Genomic DNA, 19,180 nt, shown 5'->3' on the forward strand with positions numbered 1-19,180 from the left:
ATGACAAGGAGGTCAGGTGAGCCAGGTGGTGAATTCAAAATTAACTTCCAATTAATAAAATATTTCAAAGTGCTTTTTTTCCTTTGGAGTAGAGCAAGATGCTTTGTCTTGCCCTTGTGTGTTCAAAAGAACTGTTCTAAAAATATAAGTGTTACTCATTTCTCTGAAGTTCCATCAATTGTTTATTGGTAAGCATTGTCTGGAAAGGAAGGAAGCGTAAGGAGATAGCAGGAGTAAATCGATATTTTATTGCAGTGAAATGCTTGTGTTATTTCAGCTGGCCAATTTTACTTATAACCTCCTCCACTGCAGTGCTATCCATTGCAGTTGCTCTAGAGTGAAAGGCTACATCATCTCTGCTGCTAGTTTCTTGTGAGGGAGCAAGAAAAAAAGAGGTAGATATTTACTTTTATTCTCTGACTGAATGTTTTGAAAAATGAGAAGCTGGGCCCCCTTCCCCAAAGCTGTAGGCAAGGCATGCTAACTTTCTGCTCTGTTTCCTTTTGCAGAAATAATGCCTGCCTCAGACATAATATCTTAAGAGTTCTGAGGACAGGTAGCTTTAGACCTTGCGAATTTTATGGGTTTTCTGATCTCAGCTGCTGAGGAGACTTTTGAAAGTGGACCTTCAAATGTTTCACACACAGTAAATCTCTTCAGAATCTTTCCAGTGTTTTTAAAACAGCATAAAAGGAGTACAGGGAAAAGTGGTGGATGTTGGTGAATGGGGCTAATTCCTCTGCAAATATCTCATCTCCCTTGCAAAAGTCCATGGGCAGTATTAGTATTAGTGGATGCTGAGCATGTTCCCATTGCTGCTAGCATCAATGCACATTTGTCAGCCTTAAGAAATCTCTTTAGATATAGGTGTCAACAATCATAGTTATTAGAAATACCAAAGTGCTGAAGTACCAAAAAAGTACTTAAGCACGTACCTTAATATTTAGATGGTGTTTGAGGGGAAAAAAAAAAAAAAAAAGAAAGAAAAAGATATTTCTCCAAATGACCATGATTCTTTTGCCATCAGCCAATAAAATTTTTACTGTTGACTCCTACAGAAGCATTTTAAGCTACTATTAATTGCTTCTGAAATCCCACCCTTAATCCTGGCCTTCTTAAATGCCAGATAGATAAACAATGATCTCTGAATCTCACTTAGCCTGCCTGCTTTTCCAAATGGTAGGAAAAAAATGGAAATTTCTGCCACTCAGCCCTGAAATCAAACTGAAATCAAAAAGAGAGGTCCATATTTGTTTTTTGTAGCCTATCTAGAAAACGGGACTGAAAAGTAGATGAGTATGAAGTGATTTCTGAGACATTTGGCAAGTAGCAATTTAACTTCTTACTCAGGACCTTAAGATATGCATTAAGTGACTGCCCCAAACTTTCATGACACGCATTGGAAGAGGGCAGGAATAAATAGAACATAAAATAATCAATAACCTATCCTAAATACTAGATCAGACATTATATTTCTTGTTTATTCTTGTTTATCATTTAGAAAAAATGCTGGGATCTATATGGCCTGAATTCCTATCAGTTTTATTGTTTTTTTTTCTTTTTAAACAGAAACTTGTAATCCGAGAAAACAGTTTTTATGTTCCCAAAATGTCTTGAACTGGGTTGTTGCTGAGGAACTAGCAAAAACTGCAGGTCTTGACACTTTGCTTTACATCATCAGTGTTTCAAAGATAGAGTAATTACTCATTATTCGGTTCCATTCACAAGTAATTTTTAGGTAATACCATACACAGGATTTGTCCAGACGTTGATGAGTTCTTTCATTGCCAAAAACTTTGGTCAGCATGAAGTGGAATTAAGTCAAGTACAGGAAGGAAATTGTTATTGATACCAAAAGAATTTGCGGCCTTAGCTATTATCAGACACAACAAAAAGTTTTTTCCTTTCTATTGGAAGGCATGTGATTATAGATATGCCAAAAAATGCTACTAAATATTTCAAGAAGATGGTAGGTTTTTCAAAACTAATTCTGCCATCAGGACCCTTGCCAGACATTAGCAGAGCATCAAATTGTTTTTTTCTTGGATGACAAGAAGTCATAAATGTAAAAAGGGTAAAATTTATATTTTGATCTGCTGATGTCTGTTTCATTACTAAATGTCTTTATATCCTCAAAAGATACTTTTGTGAAAGAAACATAAGCTCCAAAGAATGTTGGTAAGCTCTTCTTTTTTATTTAAGTACGTGCTAAGATTTTTGCAGGGTACTCCTGATTACGTTGTCAGAATCTAGGAATTTGAAGATAAACTCAGGTTCCAGAAAAATATCAAGCTATCCCTCAAATTATTTTTTAAATTTAATAGACAAACAGATCTACACATGTAATACATATACAATGGCTTTTTCAACTTACTGGTAGAAATTTCAGTGTGGCAATAATTGCATGGGCTTAGCCCTCTCAATAGTAGTCTTGCTTTCAGCTGGAAATGATGAGATCATGTTTAAAACATTTGCTTATCTAAAACATATTCATAAACTAGATTTCAGTGAAGTCATTTTTACAATTTTATTGTCATGCTTTTTCTACGTTAAAATGATTTATTATTACAAGATTCTCAAAATATCAGCAGAATTCTTTTGCTAGTGTAACTGAACAAACTTTTGTATAAGTCAAAGCGCAGAACAAAAGAAAAAGCGTTGTGCATTGATAATAGCTATCTAGGAAATGATAGCATAGGGGGAGATTGATAGATGTTAAGTATCTTGGCTATTCTCAACTATTATGTCAGTGGTAGTGAACGTGTTTTTGGTTTTTTTTCTTCTCAGTACAGCTCACTGTTATTGGTATCTTAAACTAATTTGAAGAATGCTAAGTAAGTGAAAGCTAATACTAATTATCTACCTAATAATTCAATATTTGAAAGGAACAGCTTTACATGCAAGAAATTCAGAGCTAAATCTGCAAAAAATACAGTGCTTCACCTAACTTGAAGGCATCCTGCCAGCTAGTAAGAAGTTTTGCTCTAAGATTACGCACTTCTGTTGCTTAATGAATGCAGAGGAAGAGCTGAGTCAGCTCAGAGTAATGCAATTTAAGTAAATTAGTGCAATCAGCATTCAAACACAGGGTAATGTACATATGGAGACAGAATATTAACCCAGAGACCAGTCAAAAATCATCTCTCTTCACACATACCACAAAGAGTACTGTCTCAGTATATAGGACAAATGATAGTAAGTATTTCTGTCTTTACTGAACTTTTCTGCTAAGTTCAGAAAAAAACATGGAAGATACCACTGTCTGATGAGAAAAACATTAGGAAGATAATAAAAGGAAAAAGAACAACAGCAAAATCCTTTACTTTGTATGCTTTCTTAGGGGAGCACAGATGTGCAAACTGGCAGAGAGATCAGATTGTTTTGACTATTTCTGCAGTGAATTGAGCTGTAATGGCTTGGCGGAGTGAGGACTCGCTGCTAAAGCAGACACATATCACATGGAGAGGTACCATTCTCCTGCTATTTCATAGAGCAAATAGTTGAATGTTTGTGTGAACGTGGGGCTGGAGAGGCTCCCTGTTTACGATCAGCTACGGATGTCTGTGGAACGTTGCTCTGGAGGAATTCACAATGAGATTTCCAGCAGGAAACACAAATGCTAAGCAGATGTATTTTCTTCCAGACTAAACCTTTAGACTCAGATTGGCAGAAAATCTTCGCTTTATCCACTTTAAGATTTTTAAGACAAAAACACAAAACAGTGACTTTTCAGCCCTTTTAACAAAGACTGGAAGCCACTGATTAGTTATGTGGGTCTACGTTTCCCCGAGAGCACACAGATGACTCATTGAATCTGCTTAATCATCTCATTCTGCATTTAACTTAAAAAATGCAAAACAAGGCAAAGAAACCCAGCCCCCAAAAGCAAGTAGTACTCCTGCTCAGAGGATGTTCAAGGGAGTTATTCCAACTTGATCTTTCTCTCGCATATCCTTCATGGGAGGAAATACTTATGGAGGAAGCAAACTGGAAAAGATCACAAAGATCCTGACACATAGATTTCCTGGTGTTATTCTCTAGAGGAAGAGGCAGAAGTTCTTTCCTTAAATTCCTTTCCCCATGTAAATAGCAGGAAGAACATTATCTTTTGTTAACTTTTTATTTTGCTTATTTGCTGTAATCTGCAAAACATGCTATATAAAAATGCCATTTATTAATCATGACTCTGTTGTGTTCTAAAATAAAAATGATCCCTTGGGATCATATTTGTTATACATGCTGAACTGTATTGTTAGCTAAGTGGCCTTATCTATAGTTGAGAAAATACTGTGCTTTGGAAGATTGGTAAACAGTGCAAGGAAGTCATTTAGTTATCTGGATGCATTAAAGATGAAATCAATTTAAGATGAATTAATAGCTCTAGAATAGTGATATGAAAAAAACAGCCTAAGCTCTTGGCTTTGGAAGAAGTAATTGGCCAGTACTGCAAGAGCCTTGGTGAGTACACATTTGGATGTCCTTTAATGGATCTAGAGGAGGAATTTAGAAAACTATTGTCTGCAACTATAAATTCCTACTTTCTAGCTGGTGGCTACAGCTGAGATGTGGTATGTACTTTAGCAAGTACTTTGGCCCATGTCAGCGACAAAATAGCCAGATCAGTTTAAATTACTGTCTTGGATTATTTGGGAGGAGAGAACAAATCACATTAAAATGGTGTAGACTTCAAGTCAGTTTTTGATTCCCTGTCTCCTTCTTGTTGCTACATGGACATGAGAATATTTTGAAGAAGATATTGCAAACCATCTGAAAGTTAAGCTCCAAATGAGATTGAATTCCATTCCAGAAAGTTCAGTTCATAACATGAATTTAGTGTATTGAGAATACACCATGAAGTCATAGTTAAATGAAGATGCATTTTTTTTCCCACAGCATTTGTTTCAAGTAATTTGTAATACAGTGATAAATGTGTGTGATTTTATTTCTAGCTCCACAGGACATTGGACATTGCTAATCTGTTTAATGTATGTAACTTAGTATTCTATGATAAAAGCAATCTATTAGTGAGCTGAGTGATAAACAAGCACATCTAGAAAAAACCTTAAGGAGAGTCCAAGATCGTTTGCATTTATTTTAATGATATCCAAATGGTGTTCTAACTAAAGATGTTAGTAATCATGATGAGCAATAAAGCTCTAGAAGGAGTTAAACTGACTGGCATGCTTTATTCTGCTGGTGTTCTGTTTGACATAATTCCATAACCTCTTTCCTTCAATAAATGTCAACTACTTTGTTTTATTTTTTTTAATTTCTTGAATGTCCTAGCTGTGAAGAGAGACAGAGCATGAAAATTGTCAAGGATATATCACGTTTTGCATTCACATGTTCATGTTTTTTGTTAGAGTGACTGAAAGGCCAGAAAAGATGTGTGGGAAGACTTCCAAGCAACAATAAATACTGAAGTTCTTTCCAATTCAATGTTTTGAAATGTCTAAGAAGTTTTAACCAAAAGGCCTTGCTGTGATCAACTCTAGTAGGGAAATGAGAGTGATATTTCACAACTATTTTATTTTTGATGGTACTTTTTCTGAAAAACCACCAATGGAGAAGTGGTGGGATTTGATGACAACATAGAGTTTAACAATGTAATAAACTTATCTAATGGAAAAGGAGATGACAGTTTTCAAAGATATGTCCACCAACAAGAACTGCTGCAGCCAGGTGAGAAATTTCAGTGCTTTTACTTTGAAACTTGATTAGCTTGTGAAGGGATTTTGTGATATAGTAGTCTCTGACACAAGGCACCAAGCCTTTTATGTGCTTTCCACTCAAATGTCTCTTCAAAGGTAGAATAACATGCTAAAGCAAGATTTTAATAAAGTGTTTCATTTATATCAGCTGCAGCAACTCCTCTACCCATGCTCATGACTTCTGGTGTTCCTCTGGTACTGGTGATATTCTTGTGTTTATGTGGAATGCTTCTGTAAGCCACACAATTTATAAATGTTATTAAAAAATTGAATCATAATGGCCTATCAGTTACCAAGAAAGACTCCTAAATCTTTCCTGCGGCTGAAACTGAATGAGTTTGTGAAAAAGTCACAGAAACACCAGGCATGCTCTACATTCATACCCTGATTCACAGTGTCTGATAGAGGACAAGCAGAAAAAATAACTAAGATGTTTAATTTCTGTACCTGTTTACACTGTTGTTGATGCAGAACCTCTAGAGGGAAATTTGGCCTTGGAAAAATCTTTATTTCAGAGTATAAACTCAGAAGGATGAGCTATGCCCTAAATACTTAATCTACGCATTTTGAAAGAAACTAAAAAATAATATGCCATTTTGCACAAGCCTGAAAGGAGATCTGTACAGATAGAAAAGGAATAGCAAATGAGGCTCATTGTGAAATAAGATGCAAGGCAAAGTTGGTCTTGAGTGTCTTCCTCTAATGATGAAGACTGACAAAAATAAGAGAAGCTAATAAACTTAAATTTTGACTCAGCTTAAATAGTATTTCCAAAGTCTGTTTCAGAAAATATAAACACTCTAAAAAGTAGCCAGAAACCTCATCTGCTCAGCCATCACAGATTTCTCAGCTGTGTTGAAGGCATAGCAACAGAAATTACCCTTCAAATTACTATTTTGTACATTTGCCTGAGTAATATTTTTATGTTTTTAGGAGAGTTCTACTAGTAGCACAAGAACTTTTTCCAGACAAGGACTTAGCTTGGGTTAATGTTAGCATATAATTTGTAAAAGTTTGTAATAAACATGCCTCAGTGAGATTGGAAGGAAAACATCACTACTAACTTCAGGCTACTTGCTTCAATTTAAACCTCAGGTTTGCTATGTGAGCTTCAAAACTGCAGAGAACTGGTGAATCATTATGTAATTAAGACCAGAATTTCCAAAGTAGTCTAATCTTTTTCAGAAATTCTGCTTTGATTGTGGATTTTGACTTTCACTATTATTGACCATAGCCTTTTGCCTAGGTTGGGAAGTATACTAATAGTTTTTCATTCAGATTGAAAGAAATATGCAAGGGATATTTCAATATCTTATGCTTGAGCTGACATCCTTCTACACACCTACTGAAGTAAAAAAGTTTAAGGTGCCAACTGAAGTAAGTTTTACAAATGAGCACTTAGAGAATGTTTGTATAAACAGGGTAAACAGAAGAGAAAAATATCGGTATGAATGCCAGTGGTCAGTCTTAAATTACTACTCTTCTCAGGCCAGTTTTTATACTGGGATGTAGGGCCATCATTATTTTTCCAATGCTTTTCAATTTGTGGTAAGAGATAATTTCCTCCCTGCAGTAACTAAAGCAACAATCTGTTTAGCTGTACTTGGAAACTAATCTTGTTAGTAAATGATGAAGCGAAACAAGGCAAGGACCTATTTACCAAGTTTTTCTGTGGAAGAATTAAGTTTTTCCAAGGTCCCTCTTTTGTCCACACTAAGCAGCTTCTCTGCTCTGGATGAAGCTTGCATACCCTTGGTACAACTTAAGAGCTTGAAAATTAAAGCATGCATCAATGTCTTAGAAAATAGGCTTTAGTGACTACTATGATAATGCTTTTTTGTGTGTGTGTGGGTGTGTGTGTGTTCTATTATTTAAAACATGTAGATGTTTTGGTCAGAATTGAGCACAACATTGAGATACTGAGCAAACTCAAAACAGAAAGTTGATTACTTTGAAGATCTGACACTTGAAATTACTTAAAGGCATGATTCTTCATATTCTCCCAAAATGAAGCTTAGTCTGTGCTTTAACCATCTCCGAAGCTACTGTTCCAAGGTGATGGTGATGAATAATCTTGAACTGAAAAAAAGCTGTCGGTATATATCAAATTTAATTGCAACAAATGGTGGCATATTGATAACTAATTGGAATTTTTGTCTGTACTGATTTTCATAAAATAGCATGTAATTAAAATAAGGCATTGAAAAAAAAACAAAAAAATCCAGTTTTAGAGGTGTAAGAGATGAAGAGATTCATTGCCAAATGAGAATAAATGCTTACTAAAAATGCTTGCTAATCCAACTGAGTTGAATGAACTAAATGTGAAAATTTATAAACATTTGGTTAAGCTGCACTCTATTCTTGTTGACACTGAAGAAATAACTGTTTCCCTATTATCTTGAAAACCATTGGAAAACCATTTATTAATGCCAAAGTCACTAGCATCTCAACCAGTCAAAAAACTGTAACATCATTTGAATGATCAATATGTGTAAGAAAGTGACTATGGAAGCAAACAATAAAATTTCTTCCAACTTACTGAAAAATTTATTAGAAGTACTTCCTTTTTAGTAAGTGTATCATAAGAATGATGAAACCAGTGGCACAGAAGAACAGCTAAAGGTGTGTGGAAAGAAAAGTGAATAACTGAACTTTTCATAATCACAGCTTACCAAAGCTGGAAATAATAGCTCCTCCTCCAAGACATAGTCTCAGAAGGCTCTATTCTTTCTTTAAAGCAACAAATTCATTGAAAAAAGTGTTTAAGAACAGCATCGTCAATTTGTCCAGTAATACTGTTTGTGAATAACTGCAACAGTACAAACTAAAAGTCTACTGAATGTAAAGAGGCTATCAGACTATTTTCTAGGCTATTACTTTGAAGAAAAATATTACACACATTGATTCATTTAAGAAATGACTTCTGAGACCAATGGCCTTGATCCAGGATTGCAAATATAATGACCTTATTGCATGGCATTTAAGCAAGAGAGAACTTCTTCACTGTCCTCAAAAGGGTGCTGGTTTCCCAAAGACAAGTCAACTCATTGTACAAATACGATGAGAGTTCTGAATGTGGAAAATGCTTATAGTCCAAATTAATTGTGGGTAGTGCATAGAGTTGAAATCAAAGGTATAAATTATTATTATCATAAGAAATTTTAAATGAATGAGCTTACATTCTTCATTACTGTGTCAGTCTCAGCCACTGCACTGAAATCTTCTGAACAAAAATCATAAACGATAATCTCACCCATATTTGAAGATTACCGAGACAAGACTTTTACCTTACTGGCTGCCTGTATTTGCTGTTGTTTAGCTCTGCAGAGCCTGAGTTTCATTTGGAAAAGCTAAGTACTATCTCAGTACCAACAATAATAAAGGCTTACAGGGAAAATGCTGTTCTTTACAGAATGTGTGACACAAGCAGTGGTGTCTAAAGGTCGTGAAGATGAAAGGAGTGGAATGTGGGATGCTGGAAAGGGCTGAGAGGGGAACTGAAAACCTAGAGATATATGTGTTTGTGCATGTGTATGTGTCTGCATACGCCAGCTAAACTGCTGTTTGTTTGGAAGTTTCAGCATTCTTCATGCTAGGTACAGTCCTCTACTTCTGGGTCTTTTCATTCAAATAGAGACATTTGTTTATTATTTAAGGGCACTGCATGTTCTCCATTAAATGGAGGCCACACCACAAGCAAAGCTAGCCAGCTTCTGCCTAAAATGTGCAGGTCACAGTTTTTATTGGCAGTCGCTCTCTGATTTGGTTTCCATAGCTTATTAGCTAGAAAAATTGCCTTGGCTATAATTATTTTCTACCTAAGAACAAAAACAGATAAACCCAGGCAAAATGAAGCTGCTAACAATCATCTGTAATGTTTTCTTCAGTGCTAACTGTAAGTTAGGCTTTCCATTTTCCCAGAGATACTATACATATCTGTTGAACCTGCCCATATCTTCTCCTTCACCCCACTCTAGATGCCACTGGAGATAAAGCAGCCACTTTCCTGGGTTTATTGATTCCTGAGATCACTCTGTTTCCTTTTCTGTAGTGGATCTTTTGTTTGGTATGTGTTCCAGTGTGAATGGGGCAGCTTTCATATGGTTTTGGAAGTATGTGACCAGCCATGAAGTCTCAGTGGAGCAGCCAGTTTTCTTTTTTTGGTTTGTATTTCTGTAGATATTTACTGGCCTAAATATCTTCCTCTTTACAGCATTCTTCTAAAAAAGAAACAGAAGGCAACTTTCATATTCTCCAGTCATCCATCATACAAAGTCCTACATGAAATAGACTACTGCAACCTACGAGTATCATAGAAATATTTCCACCAAGACCACAAGTTCCACTCTTGCCCCTATGCTTCTTATGCTAATGTGCAACGATCTCTTTGAGGAACAACAGCAAGGAGATGGGATAGTTTGGGGTGTAATTGATGGGATGCTGAAGGTCTGGCTGTCGTTTTGGTGGTTATTTTTATAGATTGTAAAGGAATTGACCAAGCAGCATCATTCTTCTGCTACCTCAACTCGTGGCTGAATCTAACAGCTTAACCTTGATGGTCTCAGCCCTCCATTTAGCCCATTTGGTCAAATAAGGCTAGCGGTAACTGAAAGCTGTTACCAGGTCATGGCTATGTTGAATGAATAACTTGTTGAAATACCCTTAGTGGACTCAGACCAAATTTTATTGACAAAAATCTCACTATCTCCAAGTGAATTCCTCCAAAATAAATGCTAACTCAAGGCTCAGGGACAACCACAGGTTTAAAGACGAGGAGGATGAACTTGTCTCTTCCCTAGAAGTATTGTCTGTATGCCAGCAATGAAGTGAAAAGAGGCACATTTGTGTCAGCACCACCCAGGCTGTCAATAAAGAACTCCTGCCCTCAGAACTATCAATCACATTCATATGAATTTCCCACTCTTCCAAAATCACTTTCCCACAGGGAAGAGGGATCACAAAATTAAACAGCATTCCTTCTTCTTACATCTTTGTAATCTGTAAGCACTGTGCCTGTCATAGTGCTCCCAGGAGGTTTCCTTAACCATAATGCCTCATCTCTGCAAACAGCTGCTTCCCTTTTGCACAAGATTTTTGGAGACATGCTTCACTTATCAGAACTAAGCCACTGAAAAGCTGGTAAATAACCAAGTTCTGTTGGAAAGATGAAATTGCACTGCAGATAGATGGATTTGCTTAACCTATAAAATAATTCTGGAATAGCTATTGTTTTGGCAAAATTCTAAAATGTAAAAAAGTTGGATTGCTCTTGGCTTCTCCTATTTTTTTGCTTACTTTGGGTAATAACTGACCTCCAATATTCATGTTAGTCTCGTTACTGTTAAGTTAAATATATACACACGTATCTAAGACAGGTTTGACCATTTGCTGTCAGTGTTCCAAGGTTAGCTGAAATCTGGACCTTTTACTTTCTCTGTGCTCCACTAATTGAGACCAAAGCTTATGCAAGACTTCCTTGGGGAACACAGGGTCTGAGGTTTTTATAGTCCACAAGGCTAAAATTCAAATATGAACCACAGCTGTTTGGATGGAAGTCCTGGACCTCTTCCTTTTGAACTATAGTGACCTGCTCAGCCTTACCATCATGTGAAATTCTGAAATCCCTGCACAGATGATGACTGGGATGTGAAAATTGCCTGCCAAGCAGACCTGGGTAAAGTGATCGGTTTACAGTGCTCTAGGATTTGCAGGTGGAAGGACTGCTCTTTCATGCTCCTCTGCTACCCTCTTCCCCTCCATCTCTGTACATATCATTCTTTTATTTATATATATATATATATATACGTGCAGATTTGATTCCACATTCAGCACCTAACTAGCTGAATTGATGTTCTTACTGAAGATGGTGAAGTTCCTCCCTTCTGCCAAGTACAGTTATTTTGTGAGTCCCCAATAAAAGGTAAAATAAGAGAAACAGGATGTGGGGTAAACTAGTCAATCAATTTAAATGGGGATGGACCTCAAGAGCCCCAACATTTAAACACTTTGTCTTCACTTGGCTGTGCTCTATCTTAATTGGAGAGTACAACAAGGACAAACAAGTGTGGCCTCTTCCTACTGTGGATTGTCGCATGAAAATATTTGTGAAGAGGTGGAGTAAACATTTTTGGGGATCACACTGCAAGAGGAGACATGGGAACTCACTGTGATGCAAAAGGAAATTAAGTGTTGCTCCACAGATGATGTGATTGGCATTGCGAGCTCAGGTGCACACAGACAATCAAGGCACAAAATCAAGACTGAAGCATAATGAACTGCTCCTTTCTTCAGAAAGTTAGTGGGAGTCATAAATACTTCTGTGCCAGCTAGGAAAGCTACAAAAATGAACTAAATCATGATTCTATTTCCATGCTGATGCATGCACTTTGGAGTAATAAGTATAGAAGTGCCTTCTTTTTGGTATTTCTGCAATTACATAAATATTTACACTGATAAGTAATTTTGCAGAAGTGAAAAATGATAGGCTGCATGATAGCTATTTAAGGGACAGGCAGCCCACCTTTCAGTTGCCACGGTGACTTGCATCAAGTTGTAATTGCAGAAGGTGCTTCTGGAAATTAATGGTAAATCTTATATTCCCTTGCATTTAGAATCCAAATCCATTATTTCGTTAATACTGTTAATAATGTAACAATTAATCATATAATAATTATAAAAATAATTATATAATAACTATGTCTGAATGAATAATAAGTCTTTGTGTGTCCAAGTTAATAGGAATCCTGCATTCGTGCTTACTATAAAATGCAGCAAGCAAAAGCGAGATAAATTCTGTTTAATATGGAAATAATTTTGGCTGCATCTTTGACTTTGTATGACATGGAAACTGGTGATTGTTTATGCTTTGCTACTTTTTTTGGTCTGCATTAAAATCCCACATGAGAAACAAATTTTTTCTAGGAACAAAATGTTACTTTTTTGGGACCGAGTTCTAATAAGTTGGGTAGTATGTCTGCTTTTTTTCAGCTGGGAAATTGCAATGCATATAAAATCCAGATGGATAGCACATGAGGCTGGAAGCAGCCTTGGCCAATCAGCCATGTCACTTGATTAAAAGAAACCTAATAATTTAAGTAAAAATAGAATCCCAACAAAGTAGTAAGAGCAACAAACTGGCTGCAGCACGGGATTTCATCACAATTCCAATATTGCTTTACTTTTGCTGGTTGGCCCTCTCATAGCTTATCATAAATTAACCTATTTGCATTGAGCATGCGTGGAACTTGTGGTTAATGCCCCAAAATATCAGTGATGGAGAATGCATGATAAGCAGGATGAGGGGGGAAATTTGTCGTCAGACTTCAGAGGGCCACAAGGACCTATTTCTCTTAGGGCAATGGTGCACTTGAAGAACTCAGCTGAGAGTGTAGCCATAAGAAATCACCCACCCTGGCACGAGCCACACTGGTGCAGACCAGTACTTTTTGTATGGATTTTGTCTGTGTCTATCAGAAGGCAAGTAAATAAACACATATCAGTGCAATGACAAGGTCACTCTGTGGAAAAATCTCCCATGAGATTCAGTAGATTTTTTGGGTGAGATTGTCTAAGGCAGCCTGTGAAGAAGTCCCAAACAGGACTTGCACGGGGATGGAGCCACATCTGGAATCCCTATGGGCAATTGGAGGAATGTTTATTATTCTTTGTTTATTATTTTGAGTGTGTACTCTCCCTCTTCCTTTCTTTGTTTCTCTTTGTTATTTGTGTAATAAAATTCCTCTAGGCGTACAAAGTAAGTAAGTCATCTGGAATTGTGCAGTTCCCTCTGCCAGGAAGCTGGAAAAGCCTCTCTCTCGTGCAGAGACAAAAATATGGGCTCGTCTCTAACACAGAAATTACAGAAATATTCACCGTTTGCCTTTGAGTTACATTTACATAGGAAAGAACTGCAGCAAATACGTGTGCTTCTTGCTGTTAAAAAATTGGCTTTTATCCTGCCCAAGGTGTTGTGTTTATTTAAAAGTTGTTGAGAAATAATTTGTACATTCTAAAATAAAGCATGCAAAATATATTAAAAGGGCCCAGTGACAAAGTTGTTTTTTTTTCTGCCAGTGGGTACGGAGAAGGAAAAGGAAATGAGTAAGTAGAGAGGAGCGTCTTTATGGCCAATGGCTAGTGAAAATTTCTGTTTATTCTTTGGGGAAAAAGCAAAGTAGCTGCATAGTTGCTGGTTGGATAGGTGCCGGGACTATTTTTATTGGCAGGCAGCTCTGAGTGGCTGAAAGGTGGTCATTAACACCCTGACACAAAGTGCTGACAGGGCGATTATAAGATTAACACCCTATGCTATATTAACAGTGTCAAAACCTCCCCATACCTGTCAGTGAGAAATAATGGCATGAAGGAAAACATTATAGACATGCTGAGACTTTAACATTGAAATACCATGCAGCTATTCACTTTTTGAAATTGACCTCAATATCTAGATGACCTGACTGAAGGCTCCTAAAATAAAGGAATGTGATTTAAATGGTAGCTTCACCAAATCAAAAAACGAATGCAAATGTTAAACCACCCATCTTACTTACTCTCTTGTTGACACTTATAGCCCTGATCTCTCTCAATAGAGTTATGGTTTGAGATCTCATAAATTTAGGATTTGACCTTAGGACTTGAGAAAAACAGAGCTATCTGGAGAATATTATTACTGATATACAAGGCAAAATTCAACCTCAGTCTTCCTCCAGGATCGCTAGTCATCACAAACTGGTTTTATCAGTGAGAGCCTTAGGACCATAAGGACCAATCTGTATTTAAAATGTCTCTGCTCCATGTTCACTACAACTGGAACAGCAAACCCTCTAGCACAGCTGTCCTGGAGAATCTCCAAAGAAGGGCAACAAAGCCTGTGAAGTTTATGGAGCACAGGTCTTATGGAAAGTGGTTGAGGGAAATGGGATTGTTCATTCTGGAGAAGGGGAGGCTCAGGGAAGACTTTATTGCTCTCTACAGCTACTTGAAAGTAGGTTGTGGTGAGATGAAGGTCAGCCTCTTCTCCCAGGTATCAGCGATAGGATGAGAGATGACAGCCTTAAATTGCACCAGGGGATGTTCAAGTTAGATATTAGGGAAAATTTCTTCTCAGAAAGAGTAGTGATGCATTGGCACAGGCTGCCCAGGGAGGTGGTAGAGTCACCGTTGCTGGAGGTGTTCAAGAAAAGGGTGGATGTGACACAGAGTGACATAATCTAGAGCAGTTGTGGCCATGACTTGATGGTTGGACTAGATGATCATAGTGGTCTTTCCAACCTTGATGATTCTATGATAGCTTCAGCTATACTGCTTTATACTGCCATAAATTCTGCAAGTTTTGATTAAGAGGATAAGCTAGGAGAAGAAAAGTTCTTCCTGTAAGGCTAAATCTATACCTTCACTAAAAAGTAAAAAATATTGTCCAAGATTGCCAGACAAAGCATTCTTTCCGTCTTTTTGTTGTTATATTTTATGTTGTATATGATGATAATACAGCCTATATGTCTCTAAGACTGATAAATAAAATACAAATTAAATATTTTTACAATACTTTGGTTTCTAAAACAAGATAAAGACATGGTCAAATCACCCCATGTTCCAGGAAATACTTCTGAGTTGCATAAAAAAGGTTTGATAGTTTTAAGTAAGTGGGATTTGAGGGGGTTTACAGAATGTTGCAATGCCATCCTACCTTATTGAAACCCCTTACTAGAAAAGTATATGTAATTAACTTAGCATGTGTTACGAATGACTTAAGCTGCATCTGAAAAGTTCAAGTGTCTTGGAAATAGATCTTACAGAAACGTTTAATAACTAAACAAGGATAAAGGATGGATTAATGGCTGTAGTTTAGTTTGTAGGCTTCTGGAAGATAATGCCAAAAATTCACTAGTACTTTCAGAGCTTCTATGAAATGAATACCATGCCTGCAGAAAATTGAGCATTTATTATAGCAACTGTTCAGAATTGCCAAAGGTAGGGAGTTTCCAATAAATAGGATTCTAGTTCTAGGATACTGGAACAACCCGTTAAAGTATTTGTATGTGTAATTTTATTACAGCATCTGCTTTGGCTGAAATGAAGGTCTCCAGGGCAATTCTGAACTTTCAAGTTGTCTGCAGAATGGAGTGTTTTCATCTAAGTATCTTTTCTACTTCAAAAAAATGAAAACTCTGACTTAATTTAGAGAAAATGATGTTTAATCATGTTTTACTAATGATATGCGTGCAGTTTTCTGTGATGATGAGAGCCTCAAAATACTTTCTGAAATGCTAGAAATACCTTTAGAGATTTTTGGCATTTCACGTATTTGAGTGATTTTTTTCAAAGCAAGGCAAAGTCAGTGCTATCAAGATAGTTGAGTATTCTGTGCTCTTAGTTATAGTCATACCATGTGGTCATCGAAGACACTCGATTGGTGAGAATTCACGTATGCTGCAGTCTTCTGGGGCTTCAAATAATATATAAAGGCTTGGTTTACTAAAAGAATATTGCTGTAGACTTCAACTGCAAACTGTGTAAGAACAATTTTAGCCATTCAGTGAATGTATACTTCACTCTGCTTTCTTAGTAGCCCTGAGTGACTCTGTGGGAAATCCTGTGCCCTGTTTAATGTATCTCTGGAAGTAAGCAAAACTCAGAGATGCTGGCTCTTTTACTGTTTCACAGAAAAGGGAAGACTGTGCAGCAGTCCTGTCTGCCAGGTGAGTCAGAAACAGACTCCTCAAGTTCTGCTTGTCCTGGAAAGAATTAAGAGGGAATTATAAGTTTGGTAGAGCTAAACCCAACAATCGGTGTGTTCTACAGCCTCACTGGCTCTGCATGCTGAATGGGAGCAGAACAACAAGCTCTATGTGCTAATCCTTATCCCTTTCTTTCTGGACATCTTCTGTGTGACAAGAGAGCATGGGTCGCGTTCTGCCCTCATCCTTTCTGTCACAGTTGCAGAGCAAAACACACTTCGTCAAAGCCTGCTTGGCACTCAACTAAAAAAAGCCATAGCACAATGAAAGCACAATGAAAATGAAAGCCACCAAATAGTTAATAAACTATGAAATCATGTGTAGACATGAAAGTGGGAGGAGAGCCACCCAAGACTGCGTTCACAAAGGAGTGGAGATGTAAGAGATGACCTTCCATGACCACTAAATAGATAACTTCATCAGGATATTCTTGTTCCAGAACATTAACAGATTCTTGCATGTCTATCATAGTGAAGGGACAGAAACTTTACTGTAGATATTTGGAAGGGTTTTTGAATGAGCGAGGAAAAAATATATATATATATAACAAATGTATTATATATATAGTGTTTATTTAGAGTGTGGTGCTTATCTCTAGTAGAGAGTTTATGAACACTACCTGAGTACTATAGTCCTTAAACTCAGGTTGCCTGGCTTGGCTCTGCTGTCTTCTCATACCAGGAAGAAAAAAAATGTGTGCTTAGCAGCTAAGATCCATGCTCTTGCAATCCTTTGCATCCCAGGCCCCACCAAAAAGCCATTTAAAAATGGCAGGTGTAACTCTGCATTGTTTTAGCATTATGGGACAAGCAGTACATCATTTCAGTCTCTTTAAGAAAATAGCCATATATTGGATCTTTGCCTCTGACGTACTGGTGAGTGATGTAAAACCCATCTACACTAGAAATAAAATATCCTGCTTCTCTAGAATAAGTAAATTTCCATTGCTTGGTGTACACAAATTATGTCACCTGCCACCCTGATATTATTCTTGAGGGACAGCATACTTTACCAGCTAGTTACACTTTGCCCAGTAGAAGTACTGAGTTCATTCTGATTTATTTGATTTTATGAAGTTAGTAAGACTGAGAAACTTTGTCCTAGAAATGCTGTTCTGTGTTGCACAAGGTCACCCCTTGCACTAAGCAAGCAGAGAGAGAAAGTGGACTGGGAGCAAGGGAGAGAAAGTGGAGCCTGCAGTATAACACTGAAAACCACGCCTTTGTGCCCTCTCATCCACAGTGCTTTGCCTTTCTTAAAATATGCTAAGATAGATTTTAATGCAGTTCCAGAGCAATATTCATTTTTAAAAAACATGCTATGGGCTAATAATTCAGGAACGTTTCTTTATAGTTGTGCTAGGTGGATCAATTTTATTTTTTCCCTCTTTACTTTCCAGGCAATTTTAAGAACATAAGCAGAATGCTCCATGTGTCCTTTTTATACAGAAAAACCCTCACATTTATGAGTGACATCATGATGAATCACAATAGCAACCAGAAATAGAAGAATTCCTGCTTGTACTACCCCAGCTTTGGGATGAGTTAAAAACGGACAAACTACTGAACAGTGGCTACTGTCAACAGCTGGCTTTGGCCAAAACCTTTACAGATTCAGAATGGGAAGTTTACATCATTTAAAAAATCCACAAGTAGTGACAGATGAAATTCAACCCCATCCGCAGCACTGCTTGTCAGCACAGCAGTATTGGAGACACATCACATCAACACAAAACAATGACATACATATGTGCCCGTAGACCTCACCACCCCATCACCATCCCCCATGTTGAAGTCTGAGTTGTAGAGACAGCAAAATACAGCCATACCTGGAGGCAGGAACAAGGTGAAGAGCCCGTGGTAGCTGTGTTGGCTTCACTGCCATTGTTACCATTTGTTGATCATTATTTGTCAAGATTTATGTCTGTTTAGAACAAAACAAGCATTGAAAGTTTTGAAGGGTTGCTTAATGGAGAGAACAAGTTTCAACTTTATTCCCTGCTTTCATGCAATCAGAGGTTATGTTTATTTAGAAAGCTAACATTTATACAGATTATGCACTTTCAGTGCTTCCATGCCAAAAAATACATGACTAAAATGGGTCTTTCCATCACTCTTTCAGTTTTTGACCTATGATTGTTTTTACAGGAACTGGATCTTTTAAGCAATAGCCTCTGGTAGAGTAAGAGGAAAGCACAGCACCTTGTGCAATAATTTGCAAAAAGTGGCTTAGGCTAAAGGTTTTAAGCAAAATGCATTTGAATCACTCAGCTTTCCAGACTACCCCAAACACTGTTTGATTAGGATAATTGCCAGGGCGAGTAGGAAGGGTCACCAAGCAAAGCTAGGTGGTAGTGGAGGTCATCAGTTAAGGAAGTATAACTTTGAAGCAGTGTGAAACTTTTTATTTATTAAGCCTCCCAACAAACTTTTCAAAGTCTTCAAAACAGTGAAGTGAGAATTATTACAGATTGAGAATTGAGTTCCCAAATCAGTGAATAATTATTCAAGCTGTAAATATGCTTTGTTGCATATGCTGTTGATTATTCTGCTCTTGACAACATTTAAAATGTTGCTGTTTTGTAAGTAAGAAAGAAATGCTTGTGTCATGTTTGTATGGAAGTGCTTATTTAAAACTCATTTTAAAAATCCACTCACAGCAAAAAAAAAAAAAAAAAATCCAGGAAAATTACTGTGGTCAACAAGATCTATTTTGCCACTGTCCTTTATTTTT

At 37.1% G+C, this 19,180-nt stretch overlaps 1 long non-coding RNA gene across 9 annotated transcripts in view; it reads right to left on the reverse strand.

The window, feature by feature from the left end:
• The window catches only part of LOC122156616, a 92,127-nt gene extending 73,681 nt beyond the window's left edge, over positions 1-18,446 (reverse strand). For all 9 annotated transcript variants that reach the window (XR_006167552.1, XR_006167551.1, XR_006167556.1 and 6 more), the window contains exon 1: positions 18,276-18,446. This is a non-coding gene — a long non-coding RNA (uncharacterized LOC122156616). The remainder of the gene's footprint in view (positions 1-18,275) is intronic.
• Between the last annotated feature and the right edge of the window lie 734 nt (positions 18,447-19,180).

This window comes from Centrocercus urophasianus, unplaced genomic scaffold, assembly GCF_019232065.1.
Source record: "Centrocercus urophasianus isolate 14NV4802_14NV808 unplaced genomic scaffold, USGS_Curo_1.0 seq_13, whole genome shotgun sequence".
NCBI classification, from domain to species: Eukaryota; Metazoa; Chordata; class Aves; order Galliformes; family Phasianidae; genus Centrocercus; species Centrocercus urophasianus.